Source organism: Siphateles boraxobius, unplaced genomic scaffold, assembly GCF_051911475.1.
Source record: "Siphateles boraxobius isolate OS27281-9 unplaced genomic scaffold, OSU_SipBor_1 25, whole genome shotgun sequence".
NCBI classification, from domain to species: Eukaryota; Metazoa; Chordata; class Actinopteri; order Cypriniformes; family Leuciscidae; genus Siphateles; species Siphateles boraxobius.
The window spans coordinates 10972169-11000038 of NW_027508866.1; the positions used below are offsets into that span (position 1 = coordinate 10972169).

Consider the following 27870-nt stretch of genomic DNA (forward strand, 5'->3'; position numbering starts at 1 on the left):
CATTTTGTCTGGCTAAATGGGGAAAAATCAAAGATAACGTCAGTAGACTATGGAGTGCCGCAAGGATCGGTGTTAGGCCCTCTGCTATTCTCAATATATATGCTGCCACTTGGTAATATTATAAGAAAACATGGAATTAATTTCCACTGTTATGCTGATGACACTCAATTATATATCTCATCACGACCAGATGAAAACACTAACTTATCTAAATTGACAGAGTGTCTAAATGAAATAAAATGCTGGATGACGTGTAATTTCCTGCTATTAAATTCAGATAAAACGGAGGTACTACTTATTGGTCCAAAAAACTACCCACAAAATCCCTTACAATACAACTTTAATTTAGAAGGATGTCCTGTTACTTTATCCACTACAGTAAAAGACCTGGGTGTTATACTAGACCGCAACTTGACTTTCGAAAATCATATTTCATATATTACAAGAACAGCCTTTTTCCACCTTAGAAACATTGCTAAGCTACACAACATGCTATCTGTTTCTGATGCAGAAAAGTTAGTTCATGCATTCATGACCTCGAGACTAGATAACTGTAATGCTTTATTAGCTTGCTGTCCTGCATCCTCAATCAACAAGCTACAGTTAGTGCAAAATGCAGCTGCTAGAGTTCTTACTAGATCAAGAAAATATGATCATATAACACCTATTTTATCATCTCTACACTGGTTACCTATTAAGTTACGTATCAATTACAAAGTATTCCTACTGACCTATAAAGCCCTAAATGGTTTAGCTCCTGTGTATTTAACAGACCTTCTATCGCCATACAATCCATCGCGCTCTTTAAGATCACTAAATTCGAGGCTTCTGGTCATTCCTAGGATATCTAAGTCCACTAAAGGAGGGAGGGCGTTCTCGCATATAGCTCCTAAACTCTGGAATAGCCTTCCTGATATTGTACGAGACTCAGACTCGCTGTCCCAGTTTAAAACTAGATTAAAGACGCATCTCTTTAACCAAGCATTCACTTAATCCTTAACCTTTGATACTACTGCTGAATCAGTTCGAATGCATTAACATTATGAACATCAGCTATGCTAATTATTTCCCATCTGCCTTTCTGCTGTTATCTCGGGACGCTAGTCCCGAGGTAAATAGCGTTCGTCAGCTCCAGTTTGTATCCAGCCTCTCACGGAGACTTCAGATGCCCCAACGCCTGTGAAGAGACGACTCGACGCCTGTGAAGAGACGACTCAAAGCCGGCGATATGTTATGCCATAAATTAATACTTGATTAACTAACTGTATTTTTCTATGTACATTTCCGAAATGCAATTTCTGTAAAGCTGCTTTGAGACAATGTGTATTGTGAAAAGCGCTATACAAATAAATTTGAATTGAATTGAATTGAATTGATAAAATGTTTGATTACAGGTTAAAACCAACACATACATACCATTGCGAATATTTGCCTTTGTAGCTTTTCGTCTCCCGTTTACTTCTCCTCCGGTGTTTAAACACCTTGTTCATTCTTTCGGTACATTTATTCATTGCTGTTTTTCCCCCCAATTTTTTTAATAAGATGAAGTCTATATAACTTCTTAACTGCCAACTGAAAATACAGTAGATTAGAGTTACATCATGTAGTCCTAAACAAATTCTACAGAGTTAAACTGTGGCATTCACTGAAAATCACGGAACTGTGTTCATCTGTGCACCAGAAGTTGATGGACCTTCCTCCTGCTGTACTTCCACACTCTGGGGACGGGGGAGAGATAAGAATATCCGTTTATGCTTAGATATAAACTTAGATTCTATAGGCTACTCCACATAAATAATGTGAAGAAATGTGAATGTGTAGATTGTTTGATGTGTAGACACATAATATTAACATTTCCTCTGTAGGCCTCTCTGTGGCAGCAGAAACTGTTTCTTCACCCCATCGTCCTGTGAAGATGAGCATTTGGTTGAGCACATTTTATAATACTATTTGTCATAATTTGTGGTGTATTGAGTAGGCTACTTCCAACTGTCTGGGGTTCTGTTGGGACAGGAGGCTCCAAAAGACAAATATTACCATCAGAATCTGTTGGGAGCAACAAAAAAACCCAACCCAAAGTAAAATATATGGAAATATCAAAAACAGCCTATATAACAAATAACACATATGTAGACCTCTTACATTTTATGAAGGCACTTGAATCTTCGGGAGTGACTGGCTCTGAAGTCCCTCCAGGAATTCCCTCAGCAATTGGCCTTCCAGCATTCGGGCTCAGGGCCATCTCCATCTCCATCTCCTCTGCATCTCCATCTGCACCTTTATCTCCTCTGGATCTCCATCTCCTCTGCATCTCCATCTTCATCTTCATCTCCTCTGGATCTCCATCTCCTCTGGATCTCCATCTCCTCTGCATCTCCATCTCCTCTGCATCTCCATCTCCTCTGCATCTCCATCTCCTCTGCATCTCCATCTCCTCTGCATCTCCATCTCCTCTGCATCTCCATCTCCTCTGCATCTCCATCTCCATCTCCTCTGCATCTCCATCTCCTCTGCATCTCCATCTCCTCTGCATCTCCATCTCCATCTCCTCTGCATCTCCATCTCCTCTGCATCTCCATCTCCTCTGCATCTCCATCTCCTCTGCATCTCCTCTGCATCTCCATCTCCTCTGCATCTCCATCTCCATCTCCTCTGCATCTCCATCTCCTCTGCATCTCCATCTCCTCTGCATCTCCATCTCCATCTCCTCTGCATCTCCATCTCCTCTGCATCTCCATCTCCTCTGCATCTCCATCTCCATCTTCTCTGCATCTCCATCTCCTCTGCATCTCCATCTCCATCTCCTCTGCATCTCCATCTCCTCTGCATCTCCATCTCCATCTCCTCTGCATCTCCATCTCCTCTGCATCTCCTCTGCATCTCCATCTCCTCTGCATCTCCATCTCCTCTGCATCTCCATCTCCATCTCCTCTGCATCTCCATCTCCTCTGCATCTCCATCTCCTCTGCATCTCCATCTCCTCTGCATCTCCTCTGCATCTCCATCTCCTCTGCATCTCCATCTCCATCTCCTCTGCATCTCCATCTCCTCTGCATCTCCTCTGCATCTCCATCTCCTCTGCATCTTCATCTCCATCTCCATCTTTGCGAGCCTCTTCCTTCTTTCTGTTGGCTGAGTAGAAGTCAAATGAGAATGAGCATTTAATTGTGTTAATTAGACCTATGTCAAAAATGCTGCTGCACTGCAAGACACTGGATGCTATTTAGTTATTTAATATGTCAAATGTTTGTAAAGTCAGGTAGCTTACATCCATGATATGCTCAAGCCTTACCTGATTGAATTATGTTTTTATATTTCATTTTCAGCTGCTGCCATGTTCTTTTAATGCCTGCATTATTGCACCTACATGAAAATTAAAATTAGGTTGAATAACATACTGTTCTTCCAGTTTCACCTCTGATATTATAAGAGTTGGGTAAGTTACTCTAAAATAGTTATTAATAGTTATCTCTAGAAAGTATTGGTCTACTTATTACTAATTACTTTATAAATCCCATATCAACCTCAACCACTTGAACAATACAAAAAGATACCATAAACTGCACTTTTAATGCTTTCAAATTAACAATATACAATTGCATGAATTATTCTTGAATTGACCAAAGTGTGTAGAGAGAGAAGGTTACATTAAAAAAATACCTTTAAAAAATGTTATGTTAAATCCACTATTGTTTTATACAGAATTGTTCTATAGTCTATGCAGTATTTAATGCAATGACATCATATTTTACTTTATATTACAGAAGAATTAAGAGTAATCCCTTTAATTAAATTACAGTATTTAGATTACTTAGTAATTACACCCAACACTGTATAACAGTAATTAAAATGTAAACTTACGCATTGACTCGAGCAACTATTTTCTCCCAAACTAACTATCTCGCTCGCCGCTACTGCCCTGTTGCTTAAAAAAAAAATGTTTGCGTACTGCTGGTGAGAAATATGCAGACCTCTTTTTGTGTGGCGCTGTTACCATGGTGACTCATAATATCTGGGCTCCATTGATAATGGCTTTTTATAGTTGTGGTGCACGCGCTTAACTCAGAGTCAGTCAACTTAGAGTTGATTGAACTTACTCATTTCAGCTGTTCTGAAACCGAAAACTCAGAGTTTCTCATCTCAGGGTAAGTCAACTCAGAGTTCAAGTTTTAACTCAGAGTTGGTTGAACCTCCTTATTGAAACAGGCCCCTGATGCCAAACATCGCGATGTGTTCGGAATGAGACTTCTTCAACGCTATTTCCTACTGATACAATTCGCGTCTGTTATTGCCGCCACAGGTTTCCCATTGAAAGCAATGGAGCTCCTAATGCGCCACAGAGTGACGCCAAGGGGCGCCTTCGGCGTCTGTTATTTGACGCCTCGGGCGCTTGAACATGCTTCAGTTTTTGACGCCTTGGGAGTGAGAATGGGTTGGGAAGACAGGCGGGACAAATTAATCAATAATCAGATACCAAGATGGGAGGGGCTAGACAACTGACATGACATGTATAGTCTGGTTTGTTGTGAGCACATGGCTTGTCATGTAGTTCCTTGTGCCATGTACTTACAAAAAACAAGACTATACACAAACACATGACAAACCGGGAATGTCAGAGCTCTGTCACCAGACCAAGATATAAACTAGACAGAAGTGACAGAACCCTGACAATCAGATTACAATCGGATAAGCAAAAAAACATCGGATTTGGGATGACTTTAGGTTTAAGAATAAATTGTGCGTGATCACTGTTATTTACATGTGTTGTTTGTGCAGATTTACTACACATTTTAATTAAATTATTTTTAGAATTATGTTGTGTTTAGTCTTAGTTTAATTCCTGTGTTTGTTTCTTGTGCTTCAGTTCAGTTTTGTCATGATTGCATCCTAGTTAGTCTCTTTGGCTACGGATTTTGTTCAGATGTCTGTCATTAAGTTTCTCTGTGTATTTATACTCCCTGTCTCATTCAGTTCATTGTCGGTTCTCGTCTTTTGTGTGATGAATGTTATGATTCTTAGTGCCTTCACCTGTGTATTCTCTTCATGTTCATTAAATAAGTTAGTATCTGATATTCTGCTTCATGATTCTGGTAACTACCACTATACAAGTGTGACAGAAGAACTGACCAAAAGGGATTACTAGGAATGCTTTTCACAAAACATCTGGTCACTGGAGGATTGTGTGTACCTGTAACTCACAAGTAGTTAATGATATGATTTTCTGTGCCTTCACCAGTGTATTCTCTTCATGTTCATTAAATAAGTTAGTGTCTGATATTCTGCATCATGATTCTTGATGCAGTGGTAACTTGTAGTGGTAACTATAACATAATAGTGTGACTATTATATTATATTATATCATATTATGTGTTTATTATAATATATTGTATATTATAATGCGTTATATGCCTAAGGACAAGCTGTTAAACTAGATTGTGTTAACTGAATAAGTTTTTCCTGAAATACTGCTTGAAAAAGTGGTAGTACCGTTTGTGTGAATGTGTCTCAAATAGCTTCAAAAGAGTAGGCTGATGTATGATTCAAAGGCTGGCATAAAAAGGGAAGGAAGAAATGTTCTGATAACCATTGTGAGAGACTGTCGCTCAGACAGCCCAGCGTGTGATAGGCAGAGAGTCAGCCCCACCATTCAATGCAACTAATTGAATGCATTTGCTCGTGGCCATCAAACAAATGAGAATTTGTGTCAGGCTGCCGTTGACATACTGAATTGTGATAGATGATGTTCAAGCGTCTGACTCACATTTCATTCAGCTCCGTGAAATGAAATCAAAGCTACTAAAGGGCGGAAAAATCCGCCCGTCACCAAATCTGATCGGCTTGTCCATTTGTCAGCGTACAACTGCATTGAATTGCGTGTCAAATGAGATTTTGAAACAGCATTTCTATTACGGTTTTGGAGATGAGACTTTATAGGAACATTTCAATTTTGACTGGAAGGCCCAGGCAAATAGTGTTGCCTTGTGTTTGTCCACTGGTGTTGTGAATAGAGCTTTCTCTCTTTCCAATCCAAAGGCATGACAAGGACAGTGGCCACTCATGTCTGTGGAGGTGCTCTTCCTCTGAGAAACATTTGCAGCTGCATCTTAAAGAGATAGTTCACCCAAAAATGAAATTCACCCTTATTTTGTTACAAACCCTTTTGCAGATGCTGTCAAGCTCAAAAAAAGCATTAACCATTATTAAAGTGCAGTGTGAATTCCAACAAGTTTGATAAAATTTAAAAAAAAAGATTTTTTTTTGGAAACCTATTGCCTCATTTTCACAAAGCAAGCTTAAAGGGAACATTGACGTTAATTAAATAATCAGCTAAAAAGTAAAGAAAGCAAACTCTTCCGGAGTAAATTAAGTTAGTTTAATATACTCTAGTCTAAAATGTTTAATAATGTTACTTAAAGGATAGTTTACCCAAAAATGAAAATTCTGTCATCATTTTCTCGCCCTCAAGTTGTATGTACCCTATGTTTCAAGTTGTATTTCTTTCTTCTTCTGAACACAAAAGAAGATATTTTGAAGAATATGCATAACTGTTATGAATTCTGTCCGTGTTTTCCCGTTCTTTGTGTTTTTGGTTTAGTCCTGTTTTCCGCTCCTCGAGGAGGAGGGAAACAGAAAACAGGACTAAACCAAAAACACAAAGAACGGGGAAACACGGACAGAATTCATAACAATAACTAAACCGTTGACGGGCCCCATTGACTTCCATAGTATGGGGGGAAAATACTATGGAAGTTAATGGGGCCCATCAACAGTCTGGTTACTGTCATTTTTTAAAATGTCATCTTTTATTCATACAGGTTTTTGGAACAACTTGAGGATGAGTAAATGATGATGACAGTATTCTTTTTGCGTGAACTTTCCCTTTAATATTTAATAGTAAGTTTACGGCATTTAATTAACGTTGTTATAGACAATTTTGTACCACAAAAAAAAAAAAAAATACTATGTGCAGTTGATTTCCAACATTTATTCTTCAAGTGACCGTCTTTTAGTACAGAAGGCAGTCAACAAGTTTGAACATCTGTTTAAAAACATCACAACAATAAAACTAAAATCTGTTGTGTTCTTGTATAAAGCCCTATTCGGACATGACTATAGTTTTCACAGTGGATGTTAGAGAAATCCTTGTTTCACAAAATTACTTTGAGAAAAATACAGACTTGACTCAAACCAGATTAAAATCTCTCACAACCTCTTTAAAATTTCCAGAGCAAATTACATACTTTTTTTCCCAGCAAGCTCAATGGAGAAATCTAATCCCATTAGAATGCAAATATCTGTGATTGCTGATTATCCCAATGCATGTCCTCATGTTTTTTTTGACTAACCTGAGCTATCGTTTTACCTCATCATGCTACTCCTTTCTGTATGGATGGCATCTGACAAACGAGAAATATAATACATTTAAGGAGAGACGAATTCCTGCAATGTACACTCTATGACACTAATCTAAACTAAGACGCACTATAAAATCCACTTTTTGAGTGAACGCATTGGAGCAAGAATCATATAGTATGCTCTGGCTCATGAGCGGTGTGTCCTTGGGGCTCACAGATTTGTATGCTAAAATCCACGGCAGCGTTCATATTTATAAAAACAGTCTTTGACCTGGAAAAGTGCTTAGCGCCACAACAGGGTCTAAGCAGACGTACGCTCCTTTTCTTTTGGCAGAGTCGGAATGCAGGTATTTGGAAATCTAAGCAATTCTTGCCGCTCGCCGTTCTCAAGTAAAGGATTTAGATGTTGACTGGTGCTCTTTTATATTCTAATAACATTAATTACAGGGCATTTACAAGGCGGAGATCTGAAACCATTCAGCGGCGCACAATTTCAAGATCATTTATGATACATTTCACACCTGCAAGAGAGGCGTATGCACGTTTTTTGTGAGTATGTTCATTCTCTGAATCAGACGTATGCACATTTGAGAAATGATCGTAAGATCAAATATAGGATGGTTTCTATGCAACTTTTTATAAATGAGGCCACTGGTCTCCTCTCTCAGGCCAGTTTAGCACCCTTACTGGTTTAGCAGACGATGATCTCAGAGTAGCTTTGGCACTATTGCGACCGCTCCACATATGACTCGGCACCAATTCTGCTCTCCTCTTCTCTTGTCCTCCACTAATGATCATTGTAAGAGAAGAGGAGACAGAGAGAGGTGCAATTCTTTCATTTCAGTGCCCTTACTAATGAGTGCCTGTCTCAGAGGTGGACCTAAATATTCCTTGAACCTTCAGTAAAGAGCCCTGTAAGATTCAATTTAAAGACTTTATTACAAAACAGACACCATCATTTGCAACCAAATTGGTGATATTCATAAATATCAAAAATGGCTTTTTGTCATGTTGTTAAAGACCAGGCATTGAATTAAAGCACCAAAATCCTAAAAAGAAATATAGCCTATGTATCTTTAAAAGATTTTGGCTTTCACTGTTACCACTCATTATGTTTCCTTTAACCTTCCTGAATCTGCAGGATGGCTGAGATTGTGTCATTCCTTCTGTGTCTTGAAGGTGCAGCCAATTTAACCATCTTCCTGTCTGGAAGCTTGACCTCTGAGGACCTTTGAATGCAACTTGGACAGAGGGTTGCTGATTACAGTAACTGGAGTTTGGTGTTCAGGCTTGAGGGTTCTGAGCACACAAAAAAAGAGTAGGCCAAAGTATTTTTTTAATTCTATTTTGCTTGGTTTAGTTTATTTTAGTTTTGCTTGGTTTATTTTTTACACCGTGATGATACAAAATAAACATTATTTTTAATTGATGTTTTGCTTTTTATTGATGCTGTTGCAAAGAGGGGTTTTCCCCCGTGTTTTTATGTTTCTAGGATGTTCTGAGTGGTTGCTTGCTGGTCCAAAGCTGCATTTAAGTCCACTTTTTTATGCCCCTCCCTTGCTAACTTTCCCTTCATTTTGTTCACTCAAGTATACAGTTTGTTATTGCTTACATTGCATGAGTGTCCCGTACTGGCATAAGTAATGGGTTTAAATGAAACGAACTACGCCCTTGATCACTTGGAATCTGCTATGGAGCCTGTCATGTGATTTGCTGTTGTGGCTCCACAATCATGTTGCTTGTGGTATATGGATCTTCCTGAAGTGCAAATATGAGTAGACTCGCTCTCTCTGTCAAAAAAACGCAAAAGGGCTGCGGAGTGCTTGGGGAAGATCACGAGTGTAGGCTATGTCTAAAAGTTGAGTCAAACGCAGCCCAAGTCAAAAGAGTCCACTCATGTCTATGCTTGGGTCCCTCCTTTAATGTAAGTCTATGATGTGTTTTTTTGTTTTATTATTATTTGCCAGACAAGTAATTGGCAATGTCACTTTGTAGAGAAAGAATATGCGTCCGCGCACATACGCATTCAAACGCACCTATAGACTAAACACGTAAAACACATGTGCATGAAGTCACAGTTTTCACAGATTCACGTTTTTTAAGGTTCCATGGAGATGATAATGGTATCACTTTCAAAAAAGTGTAGCCTACTTGTGAAACCTACTGCAAAGTTTGCCTCAGACCAGAGGTGGTGTTGTCATGTAAATGAACGGCCAGAACGCATTCAAAGTTTTCTGTTTTCAGTTGAAAGCGGTGTCGTGTAAGCGGCCCTAAGTTAATAACAAATGATTTTTACAACGTACATGAATCAATCAAAAACTTAAGCTATAAATGACTTTCTTCTAGAGCTGCTGTACAGCAAAGGTAATCTTTGTTGCATGCTTTGAAACAATCTGTATTGTAAAAAGCGCTAAATTAATGTGACTTGATGCATTGACTGACATCACTTCGACACTTCGACAGCGATTCATGTCTGAGTGGTTTGAGTTGCGCATTAAAACTAACACTGATACTTGCCTTAGCAAACACTGCCAAAAGTCTATAAAGAATCCAGTAATCTGAACTGCGCCCTCAAAGAACAGAGCACAAGGCAGACCTGAATGACACTGTGAGACAGGATTTCCCCAGTGGCCGTTTCTCTCATTATCAGAGCCTTCATGTGCCCAGAGCTTTGAGACTACAAACTGTACTCATTAGAGGAGAAGAGAAGGCAAACCTAGCCCGCTGCGTCTGCCCTAAATCTCTGTAACGTCGACTTGCTGTCATTTTTATAGTGCTGATGGAGGCCTGGAGAGAGAGGACAATGGCCTTTTAAAAGATAACAATAAAAGCTTTCAGATGTGTCCCATGCTTCAAATGAGAGCTGACACAAATGTGACTGCCTTCTTTTTAAGGTCACCTTTTATACTGGCAGGAGGTTAAGTTTCCCACCTTAATGTTTTATAAAACAAACACCACTTTACCTGTAATGAAATAACTAATAAACTTATTTTGATGTTGATTAGCCTCCAACTTTTAACCAGTTTCACTACTTAAAAAAATATTTGAGGACTCCTTTTATACTCAAAATATTGATATAACATGTACTAGCGATGCGTTTCATTTTGAATGCCAAAAGCTTAAAATTTTACGAGCAGTATCCTTCAATAATCCTTAAAGGCCACTGTCCCGCTTTAACTCTCTGCTTCATTTATCTTGTGAATGCACATTAAATTTCAGATAGCCATATGTTTTTGCTTTTGAACTTTATAGTTTGCTCTCCCTTATGTCAGACCATCATCTTAAATTATTAATTTATGATTTATGTAAGGTCAGCATTAAAAGCTGAACGGTTTAATATGACCATATAACAGAAGTGAAATTATTTTGTGGGGTCATTGAAAACCATTATGAAAATTGGATAAATTTTTCAGTTCATTACCCCAGTATGAATTAAACCGCCTTGTTGGCTGGTTTGGCCATTTTTTTTTTTAAATCAAGGCTGTGGAGAAAGGGATGTTATTTTTAAATTTCCTATAGATAATACCACATAAAAGGAAAAGCAGTTATGTTTTCATATCAGAAAATTGTCAGATATGATTGAAGCGACTTCTCATATGGATGCGGACTAAACTTAATATGCTATTACTGAAAGTGAGTGAAAATGACCCATAAGAGTTGCTTAAACATAAATGCATTACATCTTTCCTCATCTTTGCACAGACATGGTTTTCATGGGTTTCCTAGTGCTTTGTCTTTTGGTGTCGAATCACAGAAGTTATTCAAAATCCGATAACATCAATGCCAGCACATGTTTAAGTTTATTACACTTTTGTCTGCCTGAAAACACAAGGTAACCATTTGTTCCTTTTTCTCTGTTGCATTTTTTCCTGTTATCACTGTAAAGCTGCTTTGAAAATCTGTATTGTAAAAAGTGCTTATGTATTAATATATATATGGTGACTTGAATCAAAATCATTCTTTAAGATTTTTTATTCTCTTGTTTTACAGTTGAAGTTTTCAGATGATAATGTAAAGGTTACAGAACATCAGGAGTATGGTAATGCCCACACACACTTCAGTTTCACTCCTTATTGTCAAAATGTCATCATGCAGTTGTAGATGTGCTGCACCTTATGTTTTATTATTTTACTGGCATTTTATCTGGCTTAAATCCTCTCAAACTTCCTGCATATATTATTCTGTTTCTTTTTTCTAAGAAAAAAAATCTTTATTGGGTTCATCCTTCCTTTGCAGCAACATCCTACTCGGTTTGTTGGACAGGACTTTAGGAGATGCTCACACACAGAGCCCTGATGCATGATGCAAGGGGAGCCAACAGTGAACACAAAGGTGTTAACTTGCTCACAAACAAGTGTTATACTCTCACTCTTTCTTTCTCCCACAGACAACAGTAAACAGTCAACAGTAAACACAGCTTGAAATAGATTATAAAGTGACAGTAAGGTGAAATATTAAATGTGTATTTGTTTTTATAAATTCTTATAGAAATAATATTCTTAATATATTTTTAAAATAAAAATTATTTACATTTAGATAAAGAGTGTCACTATTAGCCACACACTTCTTGGGTTTACTTGGACTACATTTTCCATCATACACCACCCTGGACTGATTACACACACCTGCAGTTCATTTACACACACATAAAAGCCGCTTCTCCACACCACTTCTCTGCGAAGTATTGCATTGCCCTGGCTTTCAATTCCAAGCGTTTATCTCTGTGTCTGCTGAGCTGATTACTGACCTAGGACTGTGTACCCCGACCTCTGATTGTTCTCTGCCTGTCTTGACCCGGATTGCTCTTAGGACTTTGTCTTTTGCTGCCTGTCCTGACCTTTGCCTGTGACCTCGTCTTGCTCTTTGCTCTCTTCGTTGATTCTGTCTGCTGTTGATTTACCCTACCTGTTGACCATTCTCAATAAAGCTGCAAATGGATTCCTCTGCGTCTGCGCCATCATTACAAAGGGTATATAAAGTATACAGGGTAATAAAGTATACAGGGTAATAAATTGTCCATTCAGCATTAGTAAGGCCAAAGTGTATTGAATCGGAATAGACATTTTCATAGTTATTTTTATTATTAATTTGTTTATTTAATAAATAATATAATTCATATTTTTGAATAAAATTATATACATGTAAATAAAATTATGTATTTACAAAGTGTAGTGTTACATTGTATTACAATGGCGTCTTGGGTGCCTGAAAACGCAAAGTTTTGAAAACTGGTTTCAAAATGCAAGTTTTTGAAAACGGTCTCCGTGTAAACCGCAAAAACGCGAATATGTGAGTGTGAAGACAATGACGTCATACACATGCGCATTACTTGTTCAGTCTATAGTGTTTCATCGCATCTAATTGCCTGGCAGCAGAATGCAGCGATTCAGTTGTTTTCGCGGATCCTTGGTGAATGGGGATCGTTTTGACAATGGTGTCGTCTGTACGTGGAAAACTCAAAAGCGCAGTCAGGGCTCTCAGAGTCTATGTGGAGCACTCCGCAGCTTTTAGACAGTCGAAGCAGCACTTTGTATGTTTTAGTTGCTGCACCAAGGGTCTGCCAGTCACAAAGCAGAGGCTATCGAGATGGATAGTAGATGCTATCTCCTTAGCTTACGCCTCTATGGGCCTTCAGTGCCCCATAAGCATGAGAGCCCATTCAACCAGAGGCATGGCCTCCTCATGTGTGTACCAATGGAAGGCATTTGTGCGGCGGCAGGTTGGTCCTCATCATCCACTTTTGTTAAATTCTATAACCTTCAGGTCCCTGCTTTGCCAGCACGGATTCTCTCTGTTAAGGTTTTTCTGGCTAAGGGCCCTAAAGCCCTGGAAGCATTTCCCCTGTGTTGGGTTCCGGTCTCCCCGTAACCGGCAGGGTTGAGCTTACGATAAAGTATACTCCATCATAAGGGCCCGGGGGTTCTCTGGCCCAGGGGAGTTCTTAGCTTCTATCCTATGCTATTGGCCTTGCGCGTATGCTCAGAGCAATAATATAGGGTGAAGTGATGGTGATAGCATGGCGTTTTACAATGGGTTCCTATAGCATAAAGCTAGACGCAACACAAAGTGACCGTTCTCGAAAGGGAACGTATCGGTTACTAACGTAACCTCGGTTCCCTGAGAATAGGGAACGAGTGCTGCGTACCCTGCCGTGCTACCACATCTGTCGGGTGTTTCGCTTCAGTCGATTTAACCTGATTCCATGGCGAGCTGGCCAGGCTTATATAGTCATAAGCCACGCCCCTCCTGACGTGCTCTGACGCGTTCTGGCACAAAGCACCCTGATTGGTTCAGGCGTCTCAGCTGTCTCGCCATAGGATGTGCAGTTGCTGCAGCACAGCCAATGGCAAGCTAGACGCTCTGCTCTATGCTCGCTGTGCAGCTGCACTGCGTTTTAAAATAAAGGCTTCAATATTCTCGAGAAAGGGAGTCTTCCCATAGTGTCTAGCTAGACGCAACACTCGTTCCCTATTCTCAGGGAAATAGGGTAACTGATACGTGTTATTGCATCTAATGGTCTGGCAGCAGAATACAGCGTTTTTATTCGTTTTCGCGGATCTGTGTGAATGGGGATCGTTTTGACAATGGTGTCATCTGTACGCCGAAAAGTCAGAGGAAAAACTTCTCCATTTTAAGCATATCGTTGTCGTGTGAACAAAACCCTCACATACCCCTTTTCCACCAACAAGAACCGGGTGCTGGTTCAGAGCCAGAGCCAAAGCTGGTTCAGAGTGGGTTCGACTGACGAGCTTAATAAGAACCGATTTGCCTTTCCACCGGCTAGAGAGCCACAACAGAGCCAGATCTTACGTCACTGTATACGTCTCATGTTGCCCAGCAACGCTAGTGCGGTAGCGCCAAACAGTACGCCAGGCTTGTTCGAGATGCATCGGCTTCTCACAGATCGATCTCCGCATGACATCAAAGCACTGCGATAGCGATCTAAAAGCACAAGGAGTCGTATGTTCTCCAAACACTCCCGCAGCTCCGATCGGTCCGCGCCGCTCCGATGCATCTCGAACAAGCCATCAACAATAACGGACGTTGCAATACTATGGATGCTCATGGGTTTACAAAATACATCGGAGTCCAACGCGTTTGTGCAGCTCGCCGTAACTTACATAGACGGATATTTATAATCGAGCTGCTATTAGCTCGACTAGCTGCTATTTAAAAATGGCGGTCACAAGTTTCTATTCGTCTTGTTGGTCACGGTAACCCCGCCCCCAGCCCCTGACGCAAGTGGTTCTTACTTGGCTCTGTTCTAGACCAGCAATGATTTGGTGCTACTTAAGAACCACTTTACCTGGTTCGGAGCTGGTGCTTTGCGTGTGGAAAACCAAAGAACCGAATTGAAACTAGGCTCTGGCTCCGAACCAGCACCAGCTCTGCCTTGGTGGAAAAGGGGTAACAGTCTCTTTTTCTTTACCAGGGTGATAGCGGAGCAGTGATGACTGGAGCGGGAGTGTAAAGAGGGAGCAAGGGAGCACACACCTCTTCACAGTGAGTAGACAGGTAGGCCTATGTGTAAGAGTAGCTTACAGAATATGGCTGGAGAAACACAAGGAGATCCAGCAGTTAAGTAGTCTGTAGTAGGCTATGTCGTAGTAGGAAAAGTAGCTTTGAGGTGTGTGCTCTTATCCTGGTGCAGATTAGAGTGCTGATGGGAAACAGGTGTGGGTGATGGCGGGATGAGTGCAGGCAGAGAATGTCTAATATGGGGAGAACGTTCACTCAGTAAACTTCCGGCTTCTGAATTGGTTGCAGTTTCACTCTGGTTCCATATGAGGGCGCTCACAGGATGAGTGCAGAATGAATGGAGGTCAATGGAGCTATACCCCTCAAAATCCACTTTTCTCAGGATATAATTTTTTGTCTAGTAATTTGAATGTTGTATTCGAAAGGAGATGCAAAGAAATTACTCATTGCTGGGTGTTAGATTTTTTAGAGTCACTCATTTGCTTTAAAATGTCTTACTTTTCTAGTTTAAAAGTCTTTTACTACTAAAAAGACTTTTCATTCACATCGTTCCACCAGAGATACTGCTTTACGGCAATCCTTCAGTCACTTTGGTGCTTTCGCGCTCTGCACTTTCTTTTCATCAACAACACCGCTGACACAGGTAAATACACGCGCTAGAAGAGTTTTGGTTTTGTTGTTTTAAAAGACCACGCCGAAAATACACACACATTCTGGTCCTGCTTCGGATGCCACGATGCCATCAAGCGGTATCTCTGGTCGTAATCAGTCCTTCACTGAACAATCAGCGTTAATTAGCAGAATGCTAGCGTGTAATGGGCAACAACAACTCAACCTGTAAGAAATCGAAAGGACATAAGTACCCGTTCATTCAACTTTCGACCTATAACCCATGTTGAACTTGCAAAATCTACAATCAAATCTGAGATTTCTCAATGGCAATCAGGTGAAAAAAACACATTTAGCCGTCTAGCTCCATAGACTCCCATTCATTTTGCACTCAGGGCGATCGCCCCCCCCAGTGGAACTCTGGTGGAACTACAACCAAAATTCGGTACAAAAGGGCTTAATGGAGTGAATAGGCTTTCCATATACAGGCTTTGGTGCAGGTGATGAACACGAGGAATACTTGGAAATGTAGTCATTGACTAGATGATTAGACTGTTGAAGATGGACAGATGGAGGGCATACGTGACAGTATAGAGACTTGTCACAGTAATAAATTGGTCGTTAAAATACATGTTCACAACTGTTTCTTAATGTCATATTTTTTATTATTATTATTAATTTTTTATATATATATTTTAAATTTAAAATTTTCAAAATATGTACTTATTCATTATATCGATCTTTTGTTTTGATTTTCCTATATTGTTGCGGCCACGAGTCGGCCATAACAATACATAGTATAGACTCTTGTCAGAGTAACAAATTGGCCATTAGAATACATGTTAAAAACTGGTCCTTATTGACATGGTGTTGTCCTATCACTGTTCTCCCACACACATACACGGATTTTCTTTTTCTTTCACACCCTCTCTCCATCTTCAGTGAAGCTCATTACAGTGGAGATGCAGCTGGGTTAGGGGCACACACACTCACACACTCACACAGAGGAACATGTGATGGTGTAAATGCGCTGAAAGGATAATTTGACACCCACTTGGCTATGATAGCCTGTAATTCTCTGACTCTTCCTGAACTCCTCCTCGGCACGCACACATAAAGTGCACTCTTGGTGGAAACTACTGCAGAAATGTGCCGGTCTTCACTCCATTTTTTCCGGATGCAAAAATCCGTCCCACTTCTGGATTTATGGCATGTATCAAAGCAATTCGCAGCCGCAGATCAGTCAAAGGTTCAGTGGAGGAAACCTGTGATTTCTGTCCACTCAATTCATTCAGAGCGACAGTGCAATTTGTTTCTTGTCGTGATCTGGGTGTTTTTTTTCCCTCAGACATGCAAGCAGTTAGCATCATCGCTCAAGGACAATTGGCCTGACAAGCCAATGACAGAGACACACATTGTTCTGTGGAAAATTATTTACCTGATGAAATGATCAAGAATCAGGATATCACTTCTTCCCTACAAGGTGCTTTGTTTATTCTGTTGTCGTATTGCTGTATTGCTGTTTCAGTTTCCGTCTCTATTTATAGATATCTTGTTGGCTGCCGTTAGAAAATGAAAAAATAATTGAATACCGTCTTTGTCCAGCACACATAAAAGTTGTTGTCAATTTCAGGTATGAAAATTATGCAGGCAATGTGTGATTTGCTACACTGCAAATAAATCATTTTCTTAATTACCCCCCCCCCCCCCCCCCTTTTTCCCCCGAAAAAATATTTTGTCATCTTTTTAGATATGTGTATATATATACAACTTTTTAAAGCTAAAATCTGAAAGGTATTAAAGACTTATTTTCAAAGTCTATTGATTTAAGTTTATTTTTCTTACCCCTTTATTTTATTTTAACCATAATTCAAATAAAATGTACTAATGTTAATTTATTTTTTGTTAAACCAATGACCATTGTAATGAGAAAAATAAACTTAAAGAACTAGTACAGCCAAAGATACAATTTTTAGTTCTTCAAAAGGAGTATGTGGATGGATGGATGGATGGATGGATGGATGGATGGATGGATGGATGGATGGATGGATGGATGCTTGTCCACATTCACCGTGATTTTGCAAGTAACGCATGTTCCTGGATCAACATATTTTATCCACATAAGCTATCCCTAATATCAGAGGGAAATGATAGGTGAATAACACTGATGTAGAAGCACCAAACCCTGCTTGTAAGCCAAAACTTGACATAAACTGTAAATGTGTCCCTCAGATCTGATTGGTTGATTGAAATGTTACTGTTACTGTATAAAATGTTCTGTGACATGCTGTACATGTTGTCCACAGATAGACAGACTGACTGAATAAAATCAAGGAAGAGGTCTGTGAGCTGCAGGTCTGGTGAGACGCGTGGAGGTTTGATGTATGGCTTCATCTCTGTACAGCAGCTGCTGGAGTCATTGAGGTAATGTAATAACCTACATCACAGTAATGCCAACATGCAGTGCTAGAGAAGGCACTGAGTGCAGTCAGAGGAGTCCGTACAGGGCACAGACCACCTCTCAGAGGTCTGTCAGGAGAGCAGGCAGACATACCAATCAATCATATATCCTACACAGTTGTGAGATGAACATGCATTTTACGTCATACCCATAACTATATTGTATTTCAGCATGGCTGAAGTGCTGTACCAGCTGTACCTCTTCATAATTCTAATGCAGATCGTTTTTTGACAGGTATTAGTTTTCCTTTTCTTTCATTTGTGAAGGATTAATTCACATTCATTCCTGTTATTTTTAAATGGACACATTGAAAGCACCACTGAATGCAACAGCTTTCCAAGAGGCACGAAAACTAATAAGGATGATTAAAGCAAAGTGTGAATTGTCAACGGCATGTTGTATATTTTTTTGTGTTCGCTAATCTGAATGTGAACAGTGTGTCTTTGGTATTCAAGTAGCTGGCTGCTAACATGAGTGTCAATGGTACCCAGTAATAAGCAGGCCACACGTTGCCAAATCACAAATAACAGTGCTGTAGCTTTGAGTTTGAGGCTGCTGTCACATTTTAGCACTGTACTGAGTTTATGATACTTGCACATTTTGTCCATCAAGATAATTATCACAGATGAACACAAAGTAAAGTAAACGCATAAGTAAAAAGCTAAAGGTAGGCTATAAACCAACTACACCACGGTCCCACAAATTCAACGTCACCACCACTGAGTTTCACTGACAATTCTTGTAGTTTTTATCTAAAAACATTTTCCCAGAACGTTTGAGTTAGAATATATTGTAAGAGCTCAATTATAAGTATAACTATGCTGTTAAAGTAGATTTTGCCTGTTCAGCGTGATGATGTTGAATCTCCTCGGCAGTCTCTGTAGTCCCATTTAGCAACCGCCTTTTACAAGACATGAAACAGTAATATAATAATATGTATATTTTAAAAATATTGCTGTTATTATGAATAATAATAATAATTCTTTGTTTTTATTTTATTTGTCTTATAGTTCTATTATAAGTTGACAATGGGGTTTAAAAGTCAATTCATATTCAGTAATATTGATGTGACTGCACTAACACTATTGGATGAGCACAACACCTGATAACACTATTTTCTAGCTGCTTTATAGCTGAATTGAACTCATTTCATAATCGATGGTTTTTACACAGTTTTTGAACAGAACTGAATCAACACTGATATGACTTAAGCTGAATAATGACTCTATTATCATTTTAGAGCTGCTTTACAGCAGACTTTGGATTTGTCTCATATTTAATTAGGTTTGCATCATTGAATCGTTATTTCCTGTTCCAGTATCACTTTTAAAGCTGCTTTGAATCAATCCGTATTGTACAAAGGTGACTTGACTTATCTTTCTTTCATTCTATGATGCCTCTTGGTTTGATTTTATTATCTAAAGAAATGACGTTCATATATTCTGAATGTGACTTACAGTAAGTATTCAAATACTTTTTGGAGACCAATGTACCTCTGTAATTGTCTTAATCCCCCTAATGTTCTTCTATTTCCCTTTGCGTGTCTGTGTGTGTGTGTGTTCTCCCACTGTATGTTGGGACCACAGGTCTGGGAGGAAAAACACAAGAGGCCCCCTAATACTAATAAACGAGTGCGACTTTCTCTTTGCCTCTCTCGCGCTCCAGAGCTTGCCCTCTGGGATAGCAGAGAAAGGCTGAATAATTGGAAAATATCCCTGCCTCCTATTCCGGAGAGATCCTTCTATTTCTCTCTCTCTATCGTCTGCCTGCACAATGAGATACTGTTCTCATTTTGCCTCTTAAAAGGAACAATTAGCCTGGTTCGGGTATGTGTGCGCGCATGGTTTCAAGATGGGGGCTGAGAGAAAATGCAGTATTTATATATCTCTATGTAAATTGTGTATTCAGATGGCTGAATGTCGCAGTGCCAGGGAAGAGGGATAGTTTTGGGCGGCTCATCTAGGTCTCTTTCAACTCGCTTGCTAGCGCCCCCCCCCCCCCCCCCCCCCCGACACATGCTTTGAGCTAATGGCCCTTCTGTTATTGGACATTCAGCAGACCCAGTGCAGCATGTACGACAGGAAGCGGAGAGTTGCAAACTTCCTTTCATGCTGTAAAACTGTGAAAGAAAAACATGGCACTTCTACCTCTCTTCCACAATCCATCCTCTCCCCTCCCACTCCTCCCCCCTCCATTTATTCCTCCCAAAGCCCTGTGAGGAAAACCCTTAAACATGCATTTGAAGTAAAAGCTTTTTTGTAATCTTGACGAGAGGGTGCAGGAAGTAATGGAGCAGTGTTGATTCACTGAATGACAGCCTCACAGTAGGGTCACGGAATGTTTCACGTTCACCCTTGACACTGTTTTAGGGAAGCTGTTTTAAACATTTAACTTTTCATCTTTTACTCACTATAAATGAAACAAAGGCAGGCTTTTATAGATCACCCATCAGCTCAAATTTCTAGAGAAGAAAACATGTTGGAGATCTTTGCTGAAATAAAATAGCCAGATTCAAACTAAATATGAGCATCAAACATGTAGTGCCAGAAATTTTGGAAACACTTCATTTCCACTTTTGACATTATCCTAACTTTTGCAACTATATGCCAACCAACTCTCATTAGAGTAATAATAGAGTATTAGTAGACTGTCTGGCAGACAGTGCCTGCTTAATATCTGCTATTTTTATAATATCTCAATGCTCTCCCAACAGCCATTCTACTGACTATAAGTAACTTTGCAACAACATGTCAACTTAGGGCGTTTTCACACCTGAAAGTCCGCACCAAGGTCCGAACCAAAGTTCACGTTTTTATACATTTTATACTTTCAGAAAGTTTTGGTTTGGTTTCACACTGCAATTATGCGAGCGCACTAAAGAACTTTACGTGGCATACTTGCGTCCTGTAATCATCCTCAATGTGGGCTGCATCTTGACATTGATTGGTTTGTAAATGGACGTGCGTCTGACGCCAGCGTGTTGTCAATTCGGCAGGTAACTTTGACAACATGAATGAACAGACGCATATCGTTGCAACTGTATTGTTATTTTTATGGCATAATTAGAGCCTTTCTATATACATTACATGTAATCTTAATTGTGTAGGACTAGAGATGGAAATTAGCATAGTGCTTAATCTGGTGCAGCCATCTTTTTAATGTAACTGCACATTGTTCTGATATAAATAAACTAAATTAAAACATTACCTACAGCACCAACTATGCACAAGGCTAGTTCAAATTCGCCAAATGAACGTCCTCGTCGTGCGAACATTTTATTGTCGCCGGCAGGAAAGGAGGAGAAGACTGCAAGCAATCATGCGAGCTCTGACACCATTAAAAACCTCGTCTCCTCCTCTCCCCATGTGCTACCACGGCTCATTTTTACTTCCACCTTCTGTTTTTTCAGCTATGCGGGAACCACCGGAAATTCCTGTAAAAGGTCTGAAAGTCCCAACCATACAGAAATGCGTTCACACTAGAAACGAACCAAACCTTTGCTCAGTTTGATCCGGACCGAGACTACCTCTTTTCGCAAGACAAAATTTCATCTGTTTGGTCTGGACCGTGGTCCAGGGTAAGTTTCACACTTGTAATTTTTGATACGGACCAAACTGAAAAGTCCGAAAGTCCGGACCAAACAAGCTAGGTGTGAAAGGGCCCTTAGTATTCTAAACCAAACCATAACACCTAAACCTGTCTATCTGTTGTTCTGTATGTATGCCATCCATCCATCCATCCATCCATCCAGCTATTCATCTGTAATTTCCATCTATATTTCTAACCATTCATCCATCCATCCATCCATCCATCCGTTTATCTGGCAATCATTCTGTGTTCTATCTGCCTACCTGTCTGTCTGTCAGTCAGCCTTTCTATATAAATTACATGAATCTTTTTTATTATTAAAAAAACTCAAAAATTTAAAACAAGGTCTTTGGCAAACAAGCATTCCATATTTAACCCATATTTAATTCTGCCACCACATAGCATTGCCCTGGAGACAACCCAGTTTTTATGAGCTTGTATCTGTATGTCTGGATATATGTGTGCTGATATTTCACAGGATATACAGTCAAAGTCAACTCCAGACATAGTGATAATGGATTGTAGTTATTCGTAGAAATAAAATACGCAAAGAAGTTTGACTTGTTTTTTATAAGGGACAGCCACCTGTCACATAGTGAACATAAAAGGGTGGTTTGATCCACATAAATAGCCATTTGTTGTCGGCACGCTGAAAAGTGAAAACTGTTTTTTAAAACTTTAAGAATAAATATTGCGGCGTTGATATGAATGCTACAATGATAGATTTTATCGTCACACTTCTCTACAGTACATATATACATGTATGTGTCACAGTGGAGAGAATGACAAGGAATGACAGGGGAGTTATCGAAACCTTATCCCCTGAGTCAGAGACCCAGATGGTTGTTAAAGTTGGTAATAATATGCTGGCAGAGGTCCATGTGTTACAGAGTGACTGTCAGCGCATACAGGGAGCAAAACAAGAGGAATGAGTGGCATTTAAACCATAATGACTGTTTTAAAGGGTTAGTTCGGGTTAGTAAATGATAGATTTAAAAAATAAAAAAAATTATAAGGTTTTACAAGAGATGGGTTCTTAAAATTGCTTTTAAATAGTGCTGTTGTGTGTGTGGTAAACCTTTAATTGTCTGCAATGTGATGTTTTCCTCTGGGCTAGAGAGGCTTCAGCTGTACTGACAGTGTGTTTGATATAGGTGTCTGGAAGATTCTGAGCTGATGGGCCGCAGGGGAGTCACTTCTTCTTGAGGAATTTTATTTAGCTGCAGCTAATTGAGTAGTTTTTTCTTTAGAGGATGAACATTTGTTTACTCGCTTTTATGGCTTTGGTTTCAGTTTTATTTTATTTTAGCAGTCTTTCCTGATCAGCTTCCTTGATTTACAGATTATCCTTTTAGTTACTCCTGTTTTAGTAGCTTTTGCTATAAGTCCATGTTTAAAATGTTCTATTAAGTGTCCACCAGTATTCTAGTAAGCAATTGATTTCTACATTTAAGGTCAGTTGAGTGCTTATCTGGCTGTTTGGAATAAATGTGTTTAGGTCTGAAAAGTTGACAGTTCTTCTGTTAAAAGCTGACAGTCGAAGGTGGCGTTGGATGTTGTGTGAATGGTCTATCAGTATTGTGTATTGTGAACTGCACTCAGCTTCCTGCTGCATATAAATATGAGGAAATGCTAACATTGCTTAAACATCATTGTTGCTTTGAGTTAATCATTTTGTCCATAGGGGCTGGTGAATAAATTACTTCACTTTCACTTGTTATGCTCTGCAGTTAAGACTGCATTAGGGCTAAAAATAAACAAGCTTTCCAAAGGCAAGCACATGCACCACTATATATAAACATAATGCAGTGTAATATATGTGAAATTCTTCATGCTGTGTTCTGGGTGTGTTATCAGTGCAGAAATATAAGCCTGTGTTATGACAACATCTCAAAAAGGAGAAAAAATAGTAACTAACATTGATCCAGACGTGCCAAAAAGTGAAATGTGGACATATTTGAGAGGACATATTTGCTTTGCTTTCTGAAATGATACACACTCAGGGATTTTTGCCACATTTCAGATATGATCTAGAAAGAAGTGAATTATGTAAAAGGTCAGCATATTGCATGAAGTTACTGTTTGAAAAAATGACAGCTGTATTGCTAATCTAGTAACACTGTAGGATTTGTTTTTTGTATATGTGTATTTTTACAGTAATTTGTTGCGTTTTGGCCAAAAATTACCTAGTGTAGGCCTACATTGATTTGACAGTATGCAATTCAGAATACAATATTTTATGTTATGGAATTTGTGTAAAATATTGCAAACTCATGACAATTTTTTACAGTATTCTAGAGCTGCACGTTTAATTGTTAAAAGATCACGATTGCATTTCAAACACCCATGCGATTTCATTCCTAAATGAGAATGATTCGGCTGTCTAATAAACCTTTGACATGTACAATCACAGCGAACATTCAAAACAGCATTGGCGCATCCGTTGAGCCTGAGTGAGTAGTTCTTCACAGTCTTTTCAACCACACAGAATCATTATTTCTGTAATTCAATTACAATAGTTCAAATAATCACATACTGTAAGTACTGAGAGTTTGTAGTTTGGATATAAACACTGATGTCTATGAAAGAGTAATCAACTAATAAAGATTGCACAATACATTGTTATGCCAGTATGTGTGACAAGTGTATATGTCATTGAATCATTTATTTAAGAGATTCGTTCAAAAACGCAGATTCATCCAATAATGAAACAATTGAAGTCTTTATAAGTGAGTCAATGAATCATTTAATTCATACATTCAAACCGTTTAAAAAAAAATTAAATAAATTACATGCTGTATGTTGTTGTTTAGTTGTCTATTCAGAATCGTGGGAGATTTGTGATCTTATAAACAAAAACAATCGTGATTCTGAATTTATCCAGAATTGTGGAGCTCTACAGTACACCCCCCCCCCCCCCCCGTTTTTATTTTTTTTAATAGTGATGCCAATCCACATCATATAGCCTAATGAATTACTTCTGACAGAATCAAAAATATTAAACCATTACAAATGGATGAATATCTGAATATATCAGAGAATGATTTCCTTTCATCATCTGCTTTTTCTCACCAGCCTATTTAGAGTGTTTTACTGAATAATTAAAAACCCACAAATGGACGACAAAATCAGTCCCGCCCATCTGGTGTCAAGGAGACAGCTGTTACATCCCTTCTCTCCCGGGGAGCAGATAGAAGAGCTCGCTCTGTTATTTCAGACAACATCGATTAAAACACTATGGATACACAACATGCAAATCATTACAGTGACTCTCCATCGGGTGCCAGAAAGAATGAAAAATCTTTATTGCTAATGAAAGTGCAAATGAGGCATTTGGTTAATGATGGGGTGAGGACAATATTGGCCTGATTGCACGAGAATGAATTAAGCAATGCGTGTTATGCTCTGAGACAATTGTTGCTTTAAAAATCAATTTTATAGAAATGCGGAATGCTGCGATTTGAAGTAGAAACGCTCTTTTTCCTTCTCGCACAAATATTTACTTGATACATTCACATTATTTTGCTTGAGCGTATTGGTCTATTAATCACAGGCAGAGGAGCGTAGTTATAGATCTATACGCTATAAATATCCTGTATTGTACCGTCCCAGTCTTTAGAACACACTGTATTAGCTGAATAAATTTCCAGGACTGCAGGACCTCTAGTAGAAAATCCATATCTTGATGCTTGACAGTTTACATGGTAGAAAGTGGTGCAGAGTCATACTTGCGTGAAGAGTTGCATTGTGCTCTTTTTAATGACGCATGAATGTGGCATGAGTAAATGGTTGTGTGTTTTCTATCAGAATGCGTAAAAGATGGATTTAAACGCATCTAGTGGATGAAATCACTCATGCTAAGCTGAATAGCTCCTTCTACACAGAGAATTTCATATTGGTTGTTTCTTAAAAAAAAAAATTCTAAATCAGATATCCAAACTGCTTTTTCCAGCATTCTGCCTCTTGGGTCCGCAAATAACTTGGTCTGCATTGATTTTACAGTATGTTTTATGGCATGGAATTAGTGTAAAACATAATAAAATCATGCCAACTTTTAGAAGAATACCTTTTTTCCTGTTTTTTTTTTTTAAATAGTGATGACAATCCACAATCCCTATAATGAAGAACTATTGACGCAATCAAAATATAAAGCATTAGAAATGTATAAATATCGGAATATAACACAGAATGGTTTGCTTTGAGTATCATAAAGTCTCTTAGGGAGCATTTTTCTCCATCTAGAACCAGCTGTACCTTGACCGCACAAACATTTTGAATAAGTAAAGTTAGGCTCCGGTTTCAGTGCGGTTTGATACGGTAGCAGGGGTGCGTTAGGTCACCCCTGGGTTGTCCTAAATTGGAAATATGTTACATAATGAAAGCAATATTAATGGTATAAAGGAATGAGAAACAACATCTGACTTGTTCAAAATGTGTTAGCATAAATGATGTGTTTGAAGGCTGAATTGATTGTACATTTTGCCTACTAGCAGTTATTAATTGTCAAATAACCGCACAATGTTAGAGGCATATGCACAGCCTGTGGGTAACATAGTAGTATAGATACACTAATTGAACATGTTAAAGGGGAACAAGTGTTTGATTATGCAGTGACTTTTTTAAGTGTTTCATTGTGCATTGATAAGATGCACGATTCAAAAGAAACTTATGCTGCTCTTTAGCTCAAGAGTTCTGGTTGAGAACCTATGTGTTGCCAAATTAAGATTTAATAGCCTGTGCAATTACTAAGTCTGATTTGCAGCCAGTAAGTGTAGGTGCTGTAAATTTCAGGATTGTTTTCACTGATTCATGGGTCCCAATAAGGCCTGAGTCATCGCACTGTGGTTGGACAGAGGAAAGAACATAAAGGGACAATGTGCCTTATAAACTGTAAATAAATCAAGAATTGTTTTTTTTTTTTTTTTTTTTTTTTTTACTTTTTTTTAACCTTATTTAACCAGGGAAATCCTTTGAGAACAAGTCTCTTTTTCAAAGGAGCCCTGGGCAAGAAGGCCGAAATAAAAGTTTCACATAAAATACAAAATATAACGAATACCATAAACATGCAAGACATAATACATTAACAATACAATGAATCAGCCACACTTAAAAAATACAATGGCCTTACAACAGTTAGAAATACATTGTAACAAATTACAATACAATAGACTTATGTAAATTTCCCTTAATTTGGGAAGCAGGGAGAGGTGCCCGTTGTGCCTGCTTCCCGATACTTTACTAGCCTCTTAAAGTGTCCAAAGGAGTTATCAAGTTTTAAGTCATTCTGTAATAGGTTCCAAATCAACTTTGCTTATATGCAAAGATTCAGCATGTGAAGTATATATAATTTTTGTCATGTCAATGTATTGTAAGGCTATAAGCAAATGTTCTTTGGAAATAAAGAGAATGTTTCATAGCTGCTGCAAGTTTTGAAGCATCAACTCAAATACATAGGCTAATTGATCCACATTTAATGCATAAGTCAATTAATGATGCAATACAATACACAATGGTTTTCATTGTCATAATCTGTGCAAAAGACAGTGTAATAGGAATGTTTAAAGACATTTTAGAAGGTATTAAGAATGGAACAATGGGCTATAAATATTATGTAGGCTATGCGTTTTAACTTGTAGCCTAATCTATTTTTTTGTGGTCTCATACGTTTAGAGACACAATTGAACGTTTTTTAGGCCTATAGTAGGCTATGTGTAGAATTAATACTGAACTAAAACGTCTTAATACATACTTCTGCTTTGTTTGAGTCTAACACCCTAATTTAAGTATTCAACCAAGTGATCAGCGTAATACAGAATACAATGATTGTAATTATTTTGATAATCAGCACAGATGGCAATGTAATGGAAACGAATGGTATGCTAAATTACATTTAGAGTGTTTTGTAAGATATAATATTTGAAATTAATGTATCATGCATTTAAGCCGAGAGATCTGTATAGGGAACGCAGCACTATATGCGCCGAGGAAGCGGATCGCCTGTAAAGCGGCACTGCGGCAGTACTGTATCAATCCGCCCGGTCCCCGCTCGCTCTGTGATCCTGAAGCACGGACTCGCGGAGAGGAGCAGCTTCGCTTCCTTGCAGGATTTATTTGTTTGTGGAAAAATTTCTCTTTTGTTTTCCGTTCTAGAGAAGCGCGCTTTCCGAATGTCGACGACTCGCTCGGACGGCCCTTCTCCACTCGCCAGGCTTTGCATGTGTTGCTTTTGTCCTGCAGGAGAGAAGACAGGCTTTGTGTTTTGGTGGATCTAGAGCTGAAGGAGGCAGTGCCAGGCGCTGCTGCTGCTGTGGGCTGGACCTGCCACGGTGCGTGAGATTTACTGACGGAGAGAGAAAAAGAGAGAGACAAAAAAGACTC

General features: G+C 38.9%; 2 protein-coding genes across 14 annotated transcripts in view; both read left to right on the top strand.

Moving 5' to 3' along the window:
• Positions 1-27870, top strand: part of ints2 (integrator complex subunit 2) — a 290424-nt gene that overhangs the window by 151885 nt on the left and 110669 nt on the right. The gene's annotated exons all lie outside the window — the stretch shown is intronic.
• auts2a (activator of transcription and developmental regulator AUTS2 a) overlaps positions 27541-27870 on the top strand; it is a 365030-nt gene continuing 364700 nt past the window's right edge. For all 13 annotated transcript variants that reach the window (XM_077242564.1, XM_077242575.1, XM_077242568.1 and 10 more), the window contains exon 1: positions 27541-27818. The gene's annotated coding sequence lies outside the window, so the exon portion shown is untranslated. The remainder of the gene's footprint in view (positions 27819-27870) is intronic.